This window comes from Hypanus sabinus, chromosome 30 (genome assembly GCF_030144855.1).
Source record: "Hypanus sabinus isolate sHypSab1 chromosome 30, sHypSab1.hap1, whole genome shotgun sequence".
NCBI classification, from domain to species: Eukaryota; Metazoa; Chordata; class Chondrichthyes; order Myliobatiformes; family Dasyatidae; genus Hypanus; species Hypanus sabinus.
The window spans coordinates 18,727,698-18,750,900 of NC_082735.1; positions in this window are offsets into that span (position 1 = coordinate 18,727,698).

Here is a 23,203-nt window from a genome sequence, read left to right on the forward strand (position 1 = left end):
GGCTCTTATTTCCTACATGTCAGTTGTTCATTGCAGACTAGCAAGGAGCAGAGCTGAGCCCTTACCCAGGGATAGTAGCAGAGATGACAGGAATAAGTCACAGAAGGAAGTGAGGAAATTAGGCAGTGAGTGAACGGGAGCTGGACTTCCCAATTCCTATGACAGCAACAGAGAGAACCAAATATCAGGCAATGCAGGAGGGAACCCCCACCTGAATCTCCTCTCAGAGACTATGTAATAGTTCCCTGAGACTCCTGTCCACAGTTTTTAGTCCTTTCATGGATACACCCAACCTAATCAGACATATTTTGATTGCATTCACAGCCTCAGGATAGAGGGATGGCCTTACAAAACAGAGATGCAGAGAAATTTCTTTAACCAAAGGGTGGTGAATTTGTGGAACTTATTGCCACATGCGGAGGAGGCCTCTGCCTGTGGAGGCCAGGTCGTTGGGTGTACTTAAGGGAGAGATTGATAGGTTCTTGACTGGACATGGCATCAAAGTTTATGGGGAGAAGGCTGGGAATTGGGGTTGAGGAGGAGATAGAAAAAAAAGGGATCAGCCATGATTGAATGGTGGAGCAGACTCAATGAATCAGATGACCTAATTTTGCTCATATGTCTTATGGCCTTGTGGTCCATTTCCATTGATACAACTCTGAGATATTTTGCCTCCATCTATTTACAAGTCATCCAAGATGGCTGATGAGGCCAATATGAGATCAACAAAATTTGCCACATTTGGGGCAGCTGGGTAATGTGTGCTCAATCCTCTTCTTTCACTGCACTTCTGCAAGCTCCTCATATAGAAACTGATGAACCTCAGGGATATCCTAGATTCTACTCTTTTAAAAAAAACAGTCACGGACCAAGGATTCCCTGAGCCAGTAACATTTTTCTCATGAAAGCTCTGAGGGCATCCTTATATCACTTACACTGCCCACCAGTTCATCACTCACCATAATAGAACGTGGATTGATGCCCCCATCTTAAAAGTCTAACATCAGACATGTGACCAATATGTTCACCCCTTTGGAGCAGCCTGAAAGTACTGAGAGAGAATTTTTACCCTGCCAGTGAATTGGAAGATTTTAAACAGACAGTACTGTTGGCATCTTTTTAGCTTGCTCTAGGTTGCCCATGTCTATGAGACATGCAGTTTGTCAGAGCTCACAACTGTTTGGAAGCTTTCTGCAAGGTCATGGAGACATGCAGTCAACTGGTCCATGCCAAGCAAGATGCCAATCCATTAGTCCTATACACCCACATCTGGTCCATATCCTTCTAGACCTTTCGTATCCACTTGCCTGTCCAATTATCCTTTAAGGTCTGGGGTTTTGATCTTAAACTTCCCATTCCCAAAATGCCCAAAGCTCTATTGCTGCACTGGAAGTGGTGATAAATATCATCGTTGATGTTTTCTCTATGTCGCGAGGTCGCTCCTGAGCTATGGGAAGTGCTCCATATTTTCTGAGATAAATTGCAGAGTAGTGTCTTGGTCTGCTCTGATCCATGACCAGAAATTGAGCTGGAATAAGCAGACCCTGCTCACTCATGTGTATATCAAGATAGAGCAGCGGATATGAAATTCATGGATGGGGTCTGTAAGTTTGCAGATGACACAAAGGATGGTGGTGTTATGTATAGTGTAGAAAATTGTCATAGGTTGCAATGGGACATTAAGAGGATGTGGAGCTGGGCTGAGAAATGGCAAATAGAGTACAATCCAGAAAAGTGTGAAGTGATACACCTTGGTAGGTCAAACTTGAATAGAGGGATCACTGGGTCCATGTCAAAGATCCCTCAAAGTTGCCGGACAAGTTGAGAGGGCAGTAAAGAAAGCATATGGGGTGTTGGCCTTGATTAGTCAGGGAACTGAATTCAAGTGACGCTAGGTAATGTTGCAGCTCTATAAAACTCTGATTTGACCACACTTGAAATATTGTGTCAGTTCTGCTCAACTCATCGTTGAAAGGAAATGGAAGCTTTAGAGAGGGTGCAGAGGAGATTTACCAGAATGCTATCTGAATTAGAGAACATATCATATGAAGAATGTTTGAGCAAGCTAGAGCTTTTCTCTTTGGAAAGAAGCAAAGGATGATGAGAGATAACTTGACAGAGTTGCACAAGATGATAAGAGGCAGTGATAGACTGGACAGCAAAAATGGCTAATATAAGAGGGCATAATTGTAAGGTGATTAGAGGAACGTACAGGGAGAAGATAGATTTACAAAACAGAGTTGTGGGAGCACAGAATGCACTGCCAAGGATAGTGGAAGAGACAGACACATTAGAGACATTTAAGGGCTTCTGTGGTAGGCACACAAATAAAAGAAAAATGGAGGGTGATGCAGGAATTAGATTGATCTTGGAGCAAGTTGAAAGGTTAGCAAAACATTGTGTGTCTGTTCTGTTCTATGTTCTATATTCTATGCCCTATACCTTAACCCTTTAACTATCACAAATCACCTTTTTTTTTGCCTTAAGTGACATGTCTCTGCACCCGTCTGTTGCAACAAATTCCACAGATTCACCTCTCTCTGTCTGAAGAAGTTCCTCTTTAAAGGCATGTCCCCTTATTCTGAGGCTGTGCCCTCAAATCTAAACTCTTCTACTAATAAAAACAACTCTCAACATCCTCTTGCTCCAGTCATTTCAGCATCCAGTGGGATTCAATGAAATCTACCCCACCCTCAGACATCTGATATCTAGAGATATCGAATGCTCATCCTAGGTTAAACCTTTCATTCTTCAGATCATTCTTGTAAACTTCCCTGGGCATCTTCAGGGCCAACAAGCTTTTCTATAGGTATGGAGCCCAACATTGTTCACAATATTCCAAGAGTGGGCTGAGCAACATCATATAAAGCCTCAACGGTATATCCTTGCATTTCCATTCTAGTCCTGAATAAACCTGCAAGAAATCCAAATTATTATAGGGAAAATATGCAAACTCCACACAGACAGGATCAAAGGTTCATTTATCATCAAAGTATGCATGCAATATGCAACTGAGATTTTCTTCTCTAGATAGCCACAAAACAAAGAAAAGTCATGAAAGTCAGTTCATAGAGAAACAGCAAACCCACCAACATAATCAACAATCTCCCAAACCCGCTCCCGCACACAGAATGCAACACAAACACTGACCCCCAAATTTCCCTCCTGCACAAGAACAACAGCGGCGAAAACACAAAATATTAAAAACATTATAGTGGAAAAATGTCCATAGTCCACAGTCCAAAATCCATACAAAGAAACCTCAGCAACATTCACCAACATTATTGAAAGACAGCAACTTCAGGCACAGCAATAGGCCACACAGTCCTCTATCTTCTCATGATTGTTTAGCTGTAAGGAAACAGCTCTACCAGCTATTCTACTTAACCCCGTGTAATTGCCTAAAGAGAATACTCAAATATGATGTCTTTATAAAATATTTGTTGGTCTCATTATTAAAGATTCTCCTTGCTTCCCTCTGGGAAGGCTGTTTAAGATATCAGGGTACATTACACCACCATCGCATCAGCTCCTCCCCCAAACATGTCCTCCCTTGACGGAGAAGATCTCCATCGATTATTCAGCTGTGCAATTTCCATCAACTGGCACACACAATCTACAGCCATTTGGACCTATCAACTGCATGAGTTGCTAGGCTCTCTTTCACAAATAAAGTGTTCACAAATCAAATTATCTTAGTTCTGTTTAAATGAATGGACAAATGCTGATCTTGTCAGCTGCAGAATACTTACCCTCAGTTACTGCATGGGGTCATTTGAATTTAGAAGCGAGGCCCTATGACATTGAACGTAAACCCCGCAAATCTTTCACTACACCAGACACTCTGTCAAAGATGCCATGCAAAAGTCGTGGGTGGAAGCTGGCTCTGCCCTCTTGGAGGACACCAACATCTGCTTAGCTCGGGTATGTGACACTTTCCCGGCAGCACACTGGATGAAATTCACACTGAGTTGAAATAGGACCAAATCTGTAGCAAGGTCAAGCAATGCTGTGAACATGGACGGCCAGCTACTCCAAAAGGAGGTCACAAATGCAGCTCTTATTGGCTTGAAGGAGACAAACTCGCCATTCTAAAGGGCTCCAGACTTGTCATTTCTGCTTCGATGCACACCAAAATCACCTGTCAAATCCACCAAGGACATAAAGACATAAAAAAAAATGTTGCCCAAAAGCAAGACAATACGTATGGATGTCTGGTCGAGCACAAAGCTGGGAGGTTATGTAAAGCAATGTGAAGTATGCAGAAAACTGTACAAAAATCATGCTGAACCTCTCTGTCTCAGAGAATTCCAAGATTTTCCATGGCAAATCGCAGGCAAAGACATTTTTGAGCTGAAAAAAAGACAAATATCTGCTCACAGAATGCTGAGGTGACCAAGCTGTCATCTGCCACCTCAGCAGCAGTTTCACAACACCTGACAGCTGTATTCACTCGCCAGGGAATACTAAGGACACTTGTGTTGGACAACAGTCCCTAATTCAGCTGCTCAGAGCTCAAAGTCTTTGGTAGGGACTAAAAGTTTAAACAGCAGACAAGCAGTCCACAGTACCCATAGGCAAATGGAGAGGTGGAAAGAATGGTGCAAACTGTTAAGAGTCTCTTACTGAAGACAAAAAAGACTCCACAAAGCTCTGCTAGCTTATCGCCCCATATTTCTTGTGAATGGCTGCAGTCTATCAGAGCTGTCAAAGGGCTGGAGACCAATTTCAAGTCCGCCCGTCCTTCCTTCCCTTGTTCAACCTCACTTACTGGACTTAGACAAAAGTGAGAAATTTTGAGACAACACAACATGAGAAAGTAAAACAGCATGCATTATCTCAGATACAGAGCAAAGTATTTGTTGCTGGTCAGGAGTGGTGAAGCTGTTTGAGTTTCGGACCAATTCACCAAAGGAACAATAGTCCAGCATCATGTACCATGATCATTTGTGATTAGAATGACATGAGATCAAATTAGGTGCAACAGGCATGCACTTGTGTCCTTTCAAGTTCCACGAGAGGTAGAGAAAGAAATAGAGTGGCCTGATCCTTATGACAAGGACCGGTTATGTGGATCCACCTGTTCAAGAATCTCCATCCACTACAATGCTTCCAGGTGTAACCCCCTGGGTCTCCTCAGGCTCGCTCAGCTCATTCTCATCTAGGGGGAAGCAGCCTTCTGCCCCGCCAAACTGGGTAATCAGCTGGTGTGGATGCTGTGTGATGTCCCCGCCTCGCCCAAAAACAGACAGTACACCATATGCGATTAAATTAGTACAATTTATAAAGGTTACTGTAACTAAGTGATTAATAACGATACAGTATATATGAAGAAAAAAATGAAGAAAAGGCGCCAAACTTATCAAAGTCCAAACCACTTCGTGCACAACCATTGGAACTCAGTTACTGAAGTCTTCTGGCCACCATTCGATCCCCTTCGAACTCCTCGACTCACAGATTAGGACCATCCAAAGTGGTCAACCAAGCACATCTAGCTTCATCTCCTCTCCTTGGAGTACCTCCTGGCCTCAGACCCTCGCTTGGGGTCCGTTCCTCACCCAGCTTACAGCATTGCGTCCTCTCTCTCAACCCCTCGCGCCGATCTGCCCAAAAGCCCGCCAACAATATCTTGCACACTCAGAAGAAAGAACAACATTAATCCCAATTGTTTTACAAAGGAATACAATTCTCGTTATCAGTAAATTTTAACCCAAACAAGCTTCCAGCACTCTCTCGCAACAAAGAAGCATTCCTGCTTTTAACAAAACAAAGAAGCCATTTTGATTACATACACAGTAACAAAGAAAAAAAAAAGAAACCCCCTTTACACAGGTATCTATACCAGATGAATTTGTTTATCTGTCCCACTACAGAGACATACACCATAGCCTAATAGTTTAGGGCAAGAGAATAAAGAGACAGATAATCATTTCACTTTGCCCGAGTGTTTAGATAGTCTACCCTGATTTCAATTAGATTTAGCGTATTTAAAATAAGGTCTAATGTTGAAAACACTTCACAAAATGAGACTTTTTTTAAAAAAAGGAATTGGTGAACAAAGGAGAAAAATCAGAGTGAGACCATTAAATACGAAAATAAAAGACACTTAACACTTTGGTAATTCTATTTTTAATACAAAGAGAGTGACAGACTATTAAAAACAAAAGAGGAAGACAGTTATCAAGTTAGCACTTCCTTTTTATGTTTATGTAAGGGGCATAAGTTACGTGCTATGGGTAAAGTGATATGAATCGCTCAATTGCAGTGACTACAATTTCAATGTAGTTCCATGGACAAGTACACACCTAGTTTTTCTTTATTTTCAAGAAGGGGAGTTGTAGTGATAGTTAATAATATTATTCCTGTCACCCAGTTTGCCACTCACACATGGGAAGAGTTCACATATTGTACAAGTAGGGTTATCAATAAAGTTCAGTTGATTATCCTGCATGATGACATCCTGGTGTGCTCTGCACTATCCATCAATAAAGGTCACAACTGATACTTTTGGGGGGGGCGGGGGGAAATAGACCTACCGGAGTGAGCCACAGTGATCAGGTCTCTGGCACGAAGTCTAACACTGTAGCTCAGAAGTGAAGTGAGAGAAGAGGACTGCAGGTGTGATAGGGGATTCTACAGAGAGAAGAGTGGACATGAGATTCTGTAGATGTGTAATAGTCACCCAGAAGGTATGTTGCCTCCCAAGTACCATGGTCAGGGACATCTCAGATCAGGTCCTCAGCAATCTAAATTGCTGGTCGACAGCCTGAAATCTTGGTACATATTGGCACCAATGACATTGGTAGGAAATGGAAAGAGGTCCTGAAGAGATAATTAAGGAAGTTAGGAAAAAAGTTGAAATGCAGGACCTCCAAGGTTGTAATCTCTGAATTGCTTCCTGTGCCACACGCTAGTGAGTGCAAGAAGGGTATAGTTTGGCAAGTGAATATGTGGCTGAGGAACGGGTGCAGGAGACAGGGCTTCAGGTTTCTGGATTATCAAGGTATCTTCTGGGAAAGGTAAGATGTTTACAAAGGAGATGGGTTACACCTGAATCCAAGGGGAACCAATACAATTGTGGGTAGGTTTGCTAGGGTTCATGGAAGGTTTTAAACTAATTTGGCAGGGGGATAGAAACCAGACTGATAGAACTGAGGATGGGGCATTTGGTATACAACTAGATGCAGTGTACAAAGAGACTGTCGGGAAGGACAGGCAGATGATAGACAAGATTGATGTTAGTGGGATGAGCTGCAGTGTAACATGGGGACAAAAATTGAAAAGGGTGACAAATTCAGGACTGAAGGTGTAATATTTGAATACACATGTTATCCGGAAAAAGGTAAATGATCTTGCAGTGCAGTCAGAGATTGGTAGGTATGATTCTGTGGGCATCACTGCTAAAAGAAAATCACAGTTAGGAGCTTAACATCCAAGAATACACATTGCATTGAAAGGACAGGCAGTTGGGCAAAGGTGGTGGGTTGGTTCTAAAGATAAAAAAATGAATTCAAATTATTTGAAAGAGGTGATACAGGATTGGAAAATGAAGAATCCTTGTGGGTAGAGTTAAGATGCTGCAAGGGTAAAAAGATCCTGAATAGAGTAGCTAAACAGTAGCCAGAATGTGGGCTATGAATTACGATGGGAGATTGAAACCACACGGCAAAAGGGCAATGCTTTGATGATCATGGGGGATTTCAATATGCAGGTAGTTTGGAAAAAATCAGTTTGGCACTAGATTCCAAGAGAGAGAATTTGTAAAAAGCCTAGGAGGTGGCTTTTTGGAGCAGCTTGTGGCTGGACCCAAGGGGAAGGCTATTTTGGATTGGGTGTTGTGTAAGGAACCAGATTTGATTAGGGAGTTTAAGCTAAAGGAATCCTTAGGAGGCAGCAAACATAAAATGATAGATTTCTCCCTGCAATCTGAGAAGGAGCAGCTAGTCAGATGTATCAGTATTATAGTGGAGTAAAGGGAGTAAAGAGAGGAGCTGACCATCTTGATTGGAAAGGAATACTAACAGGAATGATGGCTGGAGTTTCTGGGAGAAATTCGGAAGGCATAGGTTAAATATATCCTGATGAAAATTAAGTATTGTAATAGCAGAATTTGGCAATCATGTCTGACAAGTGAAGGCTAAGGCAACATAAAAGCAAAAGAGGGGGCATATAATAGAGCAAAACTTAATGGAAAGTTAGAGGATTGGGAAGCTTTTAAAAACCACCAGAAGGCAATTAAAATGCCATTAAAAGGGAAAAATTAAACATGAAAGTATGCTAACCATTAATGTCAAAGAGGATACCTAAAGTTTTTTTTTCCAGATCTATGAAAAGTAAAACAGAGTCAGGAGAAGATATCAGGATATAGGAAATGACTTTGGAGAGGTAGTAATTGGCAGATGAATTACATAAATATTTTGCATCCACCTTCTCTGTAGAAGATATTAGCAGTATACCAGAGGTTCGAGAGTGTCAGGGGGCAGAGGCAGAGGCAAATGCAATTAATAAGGAGAAGATGCTTGGAAAGTTGAAAATTTTGAATGTAGATAAGTCACCTAATCCAGATGGACTACGCTCCAGGAATCTGAAAGTGCTAACTGAAGAGACCATGGAGGTATCAGTAACGATCCTTCTAGAAACACTAGATTGCAGAATGATCTTGGAGGGCTGGAAAATTGCAAATGTCACTCCACTTTTCAAGGGGGGGGGGAAGGCAGAATAAAGGAAATTATAGGCAATTAGCCTGACCTCATTTATTGGGCAGTTGTTGGAGTCAATTGTTAAGGATGAGACCTCAGAGTAAAATAGGCCATAGTCAGAATGATTTCCTTAAGGAAAAAAGGTGCATGACAAATCTGTCGGAATTCTTTGAGGAACTAACAAGTAGGACAGGCAAAGGAAAATCAGTGGAAGTTATGTATATGGATTTGCAGAAGACCTTTGACAGGGTGCCACACATCTGGGTGCTTAACAAGACAAGAGCTCATGAAAGATACTAGCAGTGATAAAGATTTGGCTGAGCGATAGGTGACAAAGAGTTGGAATAAAGGGGGCCTTTTCTAGTTGACTGCCTGTGACTAGAGGGACCACTTCTTTTTACATTATGTATCAATTATTTGGATAATGAAATTGAAGGCTTTGTGGCCAAGTTTGTGAAAGATCTATGGAGAACCTGGTAGTGCTGAGGAAACAGGGATACAACAGGTTAGAAGAATGGACAAAGAAGTGGCAGATAGAATATTGTTGAGAACTGAATGCTCATGCATACATTTGGGAGTCCTCATGTGGATTTTCCTAATGATTAGTTTGCAGCTTCAGTCAGCGGTGAGGAAGGCAAATGCAATGTTAGCATTCATTTCAGGAGGATTAGAATATAGAAGCAAGGATGTAATGTTGACGCTTTACAAGACACTTGTGAGGCCTCACTTGGAGTATTGTGAATAGTTTTGTGTGCCTTATCTAAGAGAGGATGTGCTGACATTGGAGAGGGCTCAGAGGTGGTTTGCAATGATGATTCTTGGAATGAAAGTGTTATCATTCCTGGAATGGAAGTGTTAGCATATGAGAATGTGGTCTGTACTCACTGGAATTTGAGGAACGAGTGGGATCTCATTGAACTATATTGAATGTTGAAAGGTCAAGATAATGTGAACGTGTAGGGGATGTTTCCTATAATGAGGGTGACTGGGACTGGAGGGCACAGTCTCAAAATATAAAAGGATATCCATTTAGAATGAAGTTGAGAAGGAATTTCTTCAGTCAGAGAATAGGTAATCTGTGGTATGTGTTGCCACTGGCAGCTGTGGATGCCAGGTCATTGTGTGTGCTTAAGGCAGAGCTTCATAGATTCTTGATTAGTCAGGATGTCAAAGGTTACGGGGAGAAGGCAGGAGAATAGTGTTGAGAGGGAAAATGGATCAGCCATTATGAAATGGCGGAACAGACTCAATTGACGGAATGGCTCCTATCTCTTATGGTCTAATAAAGGAATTGCTTCATTTAATCTATTTACTAATATCAGAATCACAATGTTCATGAAAGTTTCATGCATAACTGAAAATGATTCCAACTATGTATGGATGCATGCCTCCAATGCAGTCATAGTTCAAAGTCAATTTATTATCAATGTATACGTACCATATATTTATTTTTGCGCATGAATTTACCATAGATCAAAGAAATACAACATGATCAATAGAAAAACTACAAAGACCGGCAAGCAAATAATGTGCAAAAGACAAGTTGTGCAAATACAGATAATAATAATTATTATGAACATTCAATCTAATAACTGGTCAAACACGATGATGCACAATCAAGAAGCAAGCTCGCATAGAGAAAAAAGAATGGCCTCACACAATTACAACATGCAAACACCTGAAGTTATAGTACCAGGCGTATGCTAGAAGTGTTTATAAAAAATGTCAATAACTGGAAAAGTACAGGCAGTGATAATACTCATAAGTATTGGAATAAAAAATTACTTGATTTCATCCATACCCATGAACAATTTTCTTAAAAATCTTGAAAAAGTGCCTGAATTCTTGACAGAAAGCAAAACATATCTCTTATCGAAAGGAGAAATCACCAATGACTCATCAAAAATATCATCCCATTACTTGTTTACAAACTATATACAAAATTTTAACATCATATATCTTGCAAAAATCACCACTCACTTAATGCAGATAGCCACACCATACAAAGAACTTACAGAAGAACAGAAAGGATGCCGTAAGAGGGTATCAATGCACGTAAAGAACAACTGATAATAGATTCTGTAATTCTAAATCAGGCCTGGCAGAAAAGCACAAATCTTTCATGCTGTTGTACTGACTACCAAAATGCAGTTGATTCTGTCCCACATGCTTGGTTAATAGAAACTCTTAAAACATATAAATCACACCCAATATTTGTGAAATTCCTTTAATATCTGATGAAGCATTGACATACTATGATCACTCTCTCTAGTTAATAACCATGTGTTGCCTTTAAGGCATTTGTTTAGTTTATTATATTTTTGCTTTAGTAATTCATTTGTAATCGTTTTCTAGTTAAAGTTAAGGTTGTTTAAAGTAAATTTGTTGTCTGTGATATATCGCGGCATGCAATGACATCACACTTGGTTTTGCTGCGTCCTATGGAAAAATACCGGTTTGGAGAAATGGGAAGGAGAGGGCTTATGTGTGCAGGATCAGCGCGAGAAAAGTTTTCTTTCTACGCACTAGAAACATCAGAGAAGCTACACCGCAAGTTCATGAGATAATCAATATGTTGAATTAAAAATGTTAATGCTGATTCTGTTAAAAGTAATGATGGTTGATTAGGTTTATGTTTTTTGTTATTTAAAGAGTTGCAGATAGTTTGTGTTGAAGTGTATTTAAAGCCAGTCGATGGCGTAGGTAGATTCTGACAGTATGTTGCACTTTAATGTAATATAGTTGTTGTAGTTTTACTTTTGCAAGTATTTATGATGTAAATGTGATGCCAAGAAGGAAACAAATACTGTATATATTTTGTATTGTTTTATCAACAGTTTTCACCATAGGTTAATGTGGAAGAGTGAACAGTAAACGGTAAATCTTACTGGGACCGCCTCATTGACTGGTTTATGCTTGGTGTTTAGTTCAGAGTTCTTTTACACCTGTACGAGAACACTACAGTGAAAAGGCAGCATTACCAGGTATTTCAAGTGCTACAATGGCATCACAATCCAGCATCAAGTCACTGCCATCCAGCGCTGGGGCAGTAGGGCATCAACAAGTAAGGCTGCCCATGCAAGAGCTGAGGCAGAAGCCGCCAAGGTGCGAATCTTGTACACCGAACAAGAAGCAAAATTGAAAAAGGAAGCGTCTGCCAGAGAAGCCGAAAACCAGTTGGAAAAGGTAAGAATAGAGTCAGAGTTAGAAGTGTTGATGCTACACTGAGAAGCTGAAGCTGCCAGGGTGGAAGCAGAGATATTAGAAAGTGCTGAAGAACTGCATGTTCTGGATGACATAAAATCAGAAAGGACCAGATTGGAACGAACAAGCCACTATGTCTGATCTCAAATGGACTTGAAGATTCGTTCTTCCTCTCCATACTTATATGTTAATATCTCACCTCATGAGGAGTCTCAGAGAGGCCCAAATGCATCACATCCATCTGAGGAAGATAATTTACCCTTGCAAGTCCATGATGAATTCAAGAATTAAAGGGCTGATGACAAATACTTCTCGACACCAAACTTACCAGATTTGGCGAGAAGAGGCAAAGGCTGAATTCAGAACAGCAAATTCCATAACAAATGTACACCCTTAGTCATAAACCCACCGACATATTCCCCCAGCCAGCATGCCACTTGCAGTTGAACCCATGGCACAGTATTTAGCATGACAAGATCTCGTCACTTCAGGACTATACCAGTTTGACGACAAACCTGAAAATTACCGTGCATGGTACTCCTCATTCGCCAACACTATCCACGGAGTCCAGCTCGGAGCAACCCAAGAGTTGGATCTATGATGAAATGGCTGGGGAAAGAATCATGCGAACGGGTGAGACACATACGTTCAGTGTACATCAACAACCCCAAGCTAGCCTTACTCAAGGCATGGAAGAGACTTCGGGAGTGCTATGTGGCCCCTGAAATTATTGAAACGGCACTATTTCAATGTCTGGAAAATTTTCCCAAGGTGTCAGCCAAGGACCACACTAAGTTAAGAGAGCTCGGAGATTTACTCATGGAGATTCAAGGCGCTGAAGAAGATGGCTATTTAACTGGTCTGTCATACCTAGATACTTCATACGGGATTAGACCAATTGTGGACAAACTTCCATTTGGGCTGCAGGAAAGGTAGGTGGCTGTTGGCTCAGAGTACAAGGAAGAGAACAATGGTTGATTTCTTCCCTTTGAGTATTTCACTTGGTTTGTGTGCAAGGAAGCGAAGAAGTGAAACGACCCTAGATCCATGAGTCCAGGTAGCAGTACAATTTACACCAAGCCAGTTAAATCCACTTCAAATAATTTCAACATCAATAAACCTGTCTCAGTGCATAAAACTGAAGTCTTTACAACTAACAATGACCCTAGCAAGAAATGTCCATTGCACAACAAACCCCACCCCATCAAAAAATGCAGAACGTTTAGGAAAAAACCCCTTGAAGAGAGAATGGCCCTTCTCAAGGAGAAGAAAATATGTTTTAAATGCTGTTCCTCTACCTCTCACCTTGCTAGAGAGTGTACGATCTCCGTGAAGTGCCTGGAATGTAATTGCACTAATCACGATGGGGCCATGCATTCCGGCCTGTTACCGCAAACCGACAAAGCTCCTTCACCCTCAACAACAGGACGGCGGGGAGGGAGAGTCTCACTCCAGGACAACTGTTGTCAGCTCGAGCTGCACAGAAGTTTGCGGTCAAGCTCAGTCAAGCTGTTCTTGTTCAAAGATCTGCCTCACTAAGGTGTACCCTAAGGGAGCCAAAGACAAGGGCATCACAGCCTATGTTATTCTGGATGATCAGAGCAATCGCTCACTAGTCAGACCAGGGTTCTTTGAATTCTTCAACATTGAGAGTAATCAGTTCCCATACTACCTTAGAACTTGTTCAGGCAGCGTGGAAACTTATGGAAGGAAGACAGAAGGCTTCCAGCTCGAGTCCCTGGATGGTAAAGTCGTCATCTGTCTCCCTCCACTCTTAGAGTGCAATGAAATCTTGAATATCCGCACTGAGATCCAGACGCCAAGTGCAGTGCAACACCAACCACATCTCCACCACATTGCCAAGCACATCCCAGAACTGGATCCAAAAGCAGAAATATTCCTGCTATTAGGAAGAGATGTTCTCCAGGTGCACAAGGTTAGGCAGCAAGTCAATGGACCACACGACGCCCCCTTTGCCCAATGCCTGGATCTGGGTTGGGTGGTGATAGGAGAGGTGTGCCTTGGCAATGTACGCAAACCAACAGTCAACATACTCAAGACCAATGTGCTAGAGAGCAGCCGCCATTCAATTTTTCAACCCTGCACAAGTTTAATGTGTATCAAGGAAGCACGACAAGGCTTTAACAAATGTAAAGTAACCGACAAGACGTTGGGTCAGTCAGTCTTCGCTCAAACTGAGCATGATAATAAACTTGCTCCATCAGCACAAGACACCATTTTCTTAAAAATAATGGACATCAAGGTCTTCAGAGATGAAGCAAATAATTGGGTCGCCCCACTACCTTTCAGAGAACCACGCCAGCGTTTGCCAAACAACAAAGAGCAGGCAGTCAAGCGGTACACATCCTTGCAAAAAACCCTTAATAGGAAACCTGAGATGCAGCAACAATACGTAGCATTTATGGAGAAGATCTTCACTAATGGACATGCTGAAGTAGCACCGCCACTGAGGGAAGGCAAGGAGTGCTGGTACCTCCCAAAGTTTGGGGTTTACCACCCACAAAAGCCCAATCAGATCAGGGTGGTTTTTGACTCCAGTGCTCAGTGTGCTGGTATTTCCCTTAATGATGTGCTCCTTACAGGCCCCGACCTTAACAATACCTTTCTCGGGGTCCTGATGCGCTTCCGGAAAGAGAAGGTCGCAATCTTCGTGGACATCTAGCAGATGTTCCATTGCTTCTTAGTACAGGAGGACCATCGCAACTTCCTCCATTTCTTATGGCACAAATGTAACTTACCTCGCACTGCGGATGAATTGGCCCAGGCAAAGGACGTCATCTTTAAAGCAACTCAAAGAGCAGCTTTTGCATGGGAGTTTTTGGCTCTCCAAGCTAATAAACCAATACCAAAGGACAGCCCTTTGAGGAAATTCAACCCGATCCTGAAGAACATTATCATCTGCATTGGAGGCTGGTTAATACACTCCCACCTTCCAGCTGCAGAAAAGAGTCCAGTAATCCTGCACAAAGTCAGCCATGTGTCCTTACTGCTCACTCGCCATCACCATGAACAGGTAAGGCATCAGGGCCGTCACCTGATGGAAGGAGCAATAAGGGCAGTGGGCTGTGGATCTTGGGAGGTAAAACACTGATCAATTCAGTACTCCACAAATGTGTAACCTGCAGGAAACTGCGAGGCCAGTTGGAAGCTCATCATATGGCGGACCTCCCCCCCAGAACACCTTGAAGCCTGCCCTCCTTTTACATATGTGGGGCTCGATGTATTTGGTCCCTGGACTATCACTATGAGACGCACCAGAGAAGGACAAGCAGAGAGCAAGCGGTGGGCCATCATGTTCAGCTGCATGAGTTCAAGAGTGGTACACATTGAGGTCATCGAATCTTTGGATACATCCAGCTGCATTAACGCTCTCAGGCGCTTCTTTGTGCTAAGAAGCCCTGCAAAACAGTTGAGGTCTGATTGCGGCATGAACTTTGTTGGAGCGTCCAAGGAGCTGGGGATGGACAAAATGGTGCAAAGGTACCTCAGTCAGCAGGGATGCAACTGGGAGTTCAACACACCACATGCCTCTCACATGGGAGCGGATGATTGGTATCGCCAGAAGAATTCTTGATGCAATGTTTCTGCAGCAATGCACCTGACTGACCCATGAGGTACTGTGCACACTAATGGCAGAGGTCACAGCCATTATAAATGCACAACCACTCCTACCTGTGTCTTCTGACCAGGAAAACCCCTTCATACACTCGCCATCAGTGCTCCTTACGCAGAAGGCAGGAGCTCCCCCTCCACCTGGTGACTTCTCTAATAAGGATTTGTACACAAAGCAATGGAGACAGGTCCAGGCTCTGGCAAATCGGTTCTGGTCTCGTTGGAGACAAAAATATCTACCTTTTTTGCAACACAGACAAAAGTGGACAGAACCCCACATGAATCTTCAAGTTGGAGATTTAGTCCTGCTCAGGGACAAGCAAATCACCTGCAACTGCTGGCCAATGGCCAGAATCACTGCCACATTCCCTAGTAGGGATGGACATGTCAGGAAGGTTAAGTTGAAAACTACTGACCAAGGTGATGTGAAAACTTACCAAAGGCCAGTTGCAGAAGTCATTCTACTTCTATATAAGGACTGATTTAGAGACTGACGTTTTGTATTATGTTCATAGTGACCTTATGAAGGTCATGCAGGGAGTGTGTTGCCTTTAAGACATTTGTTTAGTTTATTATATTTTCGCTTTAGTAATTCATTTGTAATCATTTTCTAGTTAAAGTTAAGGTTGTTTAAAGTAAATTTGTTGTCTGTGATATATCACGGCATGCAATGACATCACACCCGGTTTTGCTGCGTCCATTGGGAAGATACCGGTTTGGAGAAATGGGAAGGAGGGGGCTTGTGTGTGCAGGATCAGTGCGAGTAAAGTTTTCTTTCTATGCACTAGAAAAATCAGAGAAGCAACACCGTAATTTCATGAGATAATCAATATGTTGAATTAAAAATGTTAATGCTGATTCTGTTAAAAGTAATGATGGTTGATAAAGTTTATGTTTTTTGTTATTTAAAGAGTTGCAGATAGTTTGTGTTGAAGTGTATTTAAAGCCAGTCGATGGCGTAGGTAGATTCTGACTGTATGTTGCACTTTAATGTAATATAGTTGTTGTAGTTTTACTTTTGCAAGTATTTATGATGTAAATGTGATGCCAAGAAGGAAACAAATACTGTATATATTTTGTATTGTTTTATCAACAGTTTTCACCATATGTTAATGTGGAAGAGTGAACAGTAAACGGTTAATCTTACAGGGAACGCCTCATTGACTGGTTTATGCTTGGTGTTTAGTTCAGAGTTCTTTTACACCTGTGCAAGAACACTACAAACTACTATTATCAAAATAAACCAGGGCTACTCTCTATCACGTTATCTAACTTTAAATCCACGAATTTACTAAATTGGACAAAAATAAGGATCAAATCAGAGACAACCAACAAAATATACCATGACACACCTTCTATACACGGATGATTTGAAATTATATACTCCTCCATCAATAAAACTAAAGTAATTTATTCAATCAGTAAAACTATCTCTAAAGATAGAGTGCCTATAAGAAGTATTCACCCCCATTGGAAATGTTCATGTTTTATTGTTTCACAGTGGATTTAATTTGGCTTTTTTGACATTGATCAATAGAAAAAAAGATGACTCCTTGGTGTAAAGGTGAAAACAGTTCTCTACAAAATGGCCTAAATTAATTACAAACATAAAACACAAAATAATTGCGTGGGTATTTACCCACCCCCACATTTAATATGACACAGCAAATCATCACTGGTGCAGCCAATTGGTTTTTGAAGTCACATAATTAGTTAAATGGAGATCACCTGTGTGCAGTCATGGTGATTCAATTGGTTGTAGTAAAAATACACCTGTAGCAGAAAGGTCCAACAGCTGATGAGTCGGTATCTGGGCAAAAACTACATCATGAAGGCAAAAGAAAATGCTGAGCAACTTGCAAAAAGGATATGAAAAAGCACAAATCAAGAAGTGGATGCAAGAATATTTCCAAGTCACTGAATATCCTTTGGAGAACAAATCAGTCAATCATCAAGAAATAGAAAGACTATGCTACAGCTGTAAATCTGCCTAAATCAAAAAATGACTGACTGCGCAAGAAGGGGACTAGTGAGGAGGGCCACCAAGAGACCCATATGGCAGCTCTGGAGGAGTTACAAGCTTCAGTGGCTGAGATGGGAGAGACTGCAATACAACAACTTGACAGAGTGCTTCACCAGTCACAGCTTTATGGGAATTGGCAAAGAGAAAGCTACTGTTGCAAAAAAATAACTCACATGAAATCTTGACTAGAGTTTGCCAGAAGGCATGTGAAAGGCTCTGAAGTTAGCTGGAAGAAGTTTCTATGATCTGATGAAACCAAAACTGAGTTTTTTTGACCATCAGATTAAATGCTGTGTTTGGCACAACATCCCTACCGTGAAGCATGGTGGTGGCAGCATCCTGCTGTGGGGATGCTTCACTGCAGCAGGCTCTAGAGGGCTTCTGAAGATATAGGGTAAAATGAATGCAGCAAAATACAGGAAAAACTTGGAGGAAAAACTGATGTGGTCTGCAAGAGAACTGCAAGTTAGGAGAAGATTTGTTTTCCAGCAAGACAATAACCTGAAGTCAAAGATACACAGGAATGGCTCAAAATTAATGTCCTGAAGAGGCCAAGTCAGAGTTCAGACCTCAATCCAATTGAGAATTTTTGGCTGGACTTTGAAAGGGCTGTCCATTCATGATCCCAATGCAATCTAACAGAACTTGAGCAGATTTATAAAGAGGAATGGGGAAAAGTTATAGTGTCCAGATGTGCAAAGCTGTTAGAGCCTTATCCACACAGGCTCAAGGCTGTAATTGCTGCCAAAGGTGCATTAGTAAACACTGACTTGAAGGGAGTGCATACTCGTGCAATCAATGATTTTGTGTTTTATAGTTCTAATTAATTTAGATCACTTTGTAGAGATCTGTTTTCATTTTGACACAAAAGAGCCTTCTGTTGATCAGTGTCAAACCATCTCAGTTAATTCCATTGCGATTCATTGTTGTAAAACAATAATACATAGAAACTTCTGTGGGAGTGGGTGAATACTTTTTATAGGCACTTCATAAACAAGAACATTGGACTAGATAAGTGTAGAATATTAAGCATAACAAAAGGTGAAGTAGAGCTAGTAGAATATAAAACAGAGCAGCAAGATAAAATACAACCAATGGATGAATATGAAACATGTACATATCTGGGATATTAACAGACAAAGAAAATAGATAATTTGTGATAAACAGAAAGCATTCAACAGAATTTACTTCAGTGCTTAAGAAAATCTGCCAAACCAAGCTCAATAGTAGAAATATAACAAATGCAATAAATGCTTTTGCAGTATCCACATTTACATATTATTTTGTCATAATATCTTGCTCCAATGCCAATCTGGAAAATTTACAAAGAAAAATTTAAGAATTCAAATTTTAGAAAACACCATGTACACTTGAACACGCCAAGATTAACACTCCCTAGGACAAAAGGAGGAAGAGGAATAACAGTCATTAAAAAAAAAATGCACAACAGTCAGATAAAACTTCTAAGGATATATTTTCATCAATGAAAACAGGATTCAGCATATTCCATACTAAAATGAAAGCATGACCCAGATAATTTAAGAAATTATCACTGCAGATGAAAATGTTAACCAATGGAAGAGTGTGACCCTTCATGGTAGACATCCTCACAATCTGAGCAGACTAGATATTGACAAGGAAGTGTCAAAACACTTGGCTCAGAGTTGGAGATCTCTTCTCAGAAACGGAGGGTTTCTGTGTGGCTATTCAGGAAGAGGAGTTTAACACAATAAAAGTTATCAAAAATGCGTAATAAAAGTCAACAAATTCAAAAAGATAAATCCAGAATATGCCAAGACAAAACAGAAACAATTAAACAGATTACTGGATCCTGCAGCGCTTTAACTCAACCTGATTACCTAAACAAGCACAATCAATTGGCAAATATTATTTATCAAAATCTTGCTTTAAGATACAAACTCATAAAAGATACCATCCCTTACTCTAAATAAAAGCCAGATCCAGCTTTAGAGTCAGAGCCCTACAAACTATATTATGACTATTTCATTGTTACTGATTGGACAATCCATAATAACAGTCTGGATATAATATATTATAACAGGATAAACAAGCAAGGACAACTTACTTCATAGATATATCTATTCCAAACACACATACAGTACTGTACAGAAATAAATGGAAAAAAAATACCAGAAATATGCCAAGTTACAGAAGGAAATAAAAAGACTATGGAACATGGACAGGGTATAATTTGTCTCAATAAGAATATCTACAACTGCTATCATCCCAAAGTCACTACACAATTTGGCCACAGTAAATCTCAAAAAAGCAACAAGACTCAACACCAGTAGAATAGTTCAAAAGTTCCTAGCAATTGAGAAAGCTGTGTGCTTGAGCTGAAAATAGCATAATAACTAAATAAATAGATAAACTAACAAACAAACATAAATAAATAAATACATTATACAATACTCATGACATGAGTTGTAGAGCCTTTGAAGTGAGTACATAGGTTGTGGAATTCATTCAGTGTTGTGGTGAGTATAATTATCCATGCCTTTTCAGGAGCCTGATGGTTGAAGAGCGAACTGTTCATGAAGCTGTTAATGAGGCTCCTGCATCTCCTTCCCAATGGCAGCAGCAAGAAGAGAGCATGGCCTGGATGGTGGGGGTCTTTGATGATGGTTGCTACTTTCTTGTGGCTTAGCTTATAAATTTTTTGAGTGAATTACCAGCACCTCATTGAGCTGCTGCTTTGAAGGCTGCAGTGTTTGACTGAAGGAAGACATAGATACATGTGTGGGACACCAAGTGATGCATTGCCTTCGAAGAACCAGCTTTAGCTTATTGATTTCTAGCAGGAATGTGAAATATAGCTGTGAGGCAAAGGTTGCATGCTGCCTGATGATGAGAGTAGAATTCCTAGTCTCGCAAGTTTCAAGAGAAGAGAGAATTTCAAACTACACAGTGTCCCTGGGACTCTCCAGGACAAATTGAAGTGACTCAAGTCTCCAGACTGATGGGGCATGATAGAGGACACTGTATACCCACTGATCCACAACCAAGAGCTCATCTTTCTTTGAGTAGCAGATTAAATATTTACAAAGTCTTTATTTAATTGAGCTCTGAAATCTTGTTATTTTCCCTAACTTTTAAGTTAATTATGATATGCCCCTCAATCTACAAATCAATTCAGTACTATGAAATAACAAGCACAAAATTGCCAGCTTTACAGGAGGTGGTCACCAAATATGTTTTACAAATCACACTGTCACATTCTAAAAGCTAAATATGTTATTCCTTCTGTGCATTTGGCCATGTCTCATGCAAATGACTGATTGCACTTGCTTAGGAATGAGAAGTTCAGAACATTATTTTGTTTTTAATATGGGATCTGCTGATTTGTAAAATAGAAAGTTTGTCGCCGCCGACAAGCATTTCATTAGGAATAATTTGTGAAACCCGTCTGTTTCCTATTTATAATCCAAAGGGAAATAAATGAGGAAGATACATTTAATGAGGTAGCTCTTGTCATTAAGAGCACAGCAGACGCAAGATACACTATGCTGGACATCAACTCTGAATATTGAATCGAGGATTAGAAGGCAGTTGTGGTGAACATATTTTTCAACCACAGTACAGTTGGGACGTGCAGTTCACAGACTGAAAGGCTGGAGGGGACAGAGTCTCTCATTACAGCTGCAAACTGCAAGGCCAAAGAGGGGGCATTCTCTGAATGTCAGGGTTGGCAATCGGGCACTATCAGTGCAGTGCACCTGCAAAATAAAGGATTAATTTTTTATTTGTGATTTAAACATAACAATTGCCAATGAACTTTCCAGAACATCTGTCAGGCAATATCTTCGCTGAGCAACATATGTCCAAGTAACTTGTCTCAAACTTTATACTCCGCTACCAAATGTGGAAGGTAACTACCCCATTAGTGGCCTGCAATCTGTGCCATTCAGAACCTATTACCTACAACTCCCACAGCATGTACTCCGTTCAGCCCATTCTCGATTTTCACAGTATTCATTTGATTCACACCATTCACTTCCAACTGCCTGTCATCACTCCGATCATCCTGGTCAACTCCCATTTCCCATACCACACGCACCCCGTTCACCATTGCTTTCACACTCCTTGTAATGGTCCTCTTATTTCCTAGGGTATGTGAGGAAAGGCAGAATGTATCTGACTGGTTAACTTAGCTTGTTGAAATCCAGGAATTCAGGAAGCAGATGATCATTAAAAAAAAAGAGAGTGAGGAGAGACAGAAAGAAAGTTGGGAGAGATTGGAAACAAAGAAAGAGAGAGGCAAATGGGAGAAATAAAGTGATGTGGACAGAGAGTGGGGAGATACAGAATAAGGAAGAAAGAGGGAAATGGGGCAGAGAGAAAGAGGGGAACGTAAGGCTAGGGACAAGATACAGAGGACAAACAGAGGCAATGAGAAAGAAAGAAATGAGAAGGAAGAAGAGAGTGAGAGACTGAGGAAGAAGAGGATGAAGGTGCTTTGGCCCAGGCCATTGACCAAGATTTGGCAGTGAATCAAACTGGGCATAGCTTTTCATCAGTAGAAAGTGAACCTCTACGGTATGATCCCTCCTATTTGTTCTATTGCACTTTTTCTCCTTCCTTTTTATCATTGCTTTCAATTTCCCTTCTCTCCCCAATCTCTTTCTCCATTTTGACTCTTTCTTTCACTCACTAAACAGTCTTACTCTCTCTCTTTTGTCCTCTCATTTCTCTGACTCCTTTCACTCTGTTTTCTCTTTCCAGCCCTTCTCCCTCATTTTTCTGATTCCTCTCCTCTCCCCTCTGCACTACTCTTTTGTTCTCTCGTGATCTGACCCCTGTCCTTCTTTATCTCTGTCTCTGTTGCCCTCTCACTCTTCCTTCAAAGTAACTAAAATCTCCAGCTGTCCAAGCAGGTAATGCCCATAGTCACCTCCACTGCCTTGGATACCGGTGGCTGATGTGGGATCTCACAAATTAGATGCAAGTAAGATGTTCCAAAGGCCAGAGAGTTTGGAACTAGTGGTGATATTGAAGTTAAAAAAAAGAGTATGTATTTTAGAAAAGCAAATAACTTTTCAGCTCACAAGTCCTTCATCAGAACTCGATCTGAAAAATTAACTTTTTTGAAGTCCGCAGACACTGCTTGATCTGCTGAATTTTTAGAGCTTTATTCTATTTTTACTTTAGTCTTTTGGCACCTTCAGGGTTTTGATTTTCATTCAATTTATCACTACGTAAAAGACCAATTACAGAAAAACCCTGGTTTTGATCTCCCACGTAGATAATAGCAATTTTGAAATGGCTCCCAGAGAAATCAAACCAGCTCTAGGCAAATGAGCTACAAATAGAAACTAAAACCTCTTCCATTATATGACTGTATTGATCTGGATCAGGGAATGCAACCAAATATCAAACCAATGAGCAAAGCATAAAATTAAAGATGATGTATCACAATTCATTCCTCTATTTTAAATGCAAGTATCTGTTTTCAACAACTATGCAAAATACGAGTTAATGCTCTATTCTGTCAACACATATTCATGTCAGAATCAGATTATTTTGGCTTAATTCAGCCAGACTGATTTTTTTTTTCTTTTTAAAATTGATATACAGCACCAAATAGGCATTTCGAGCCAATGTACCCAGCAATCCTCGAAACTTA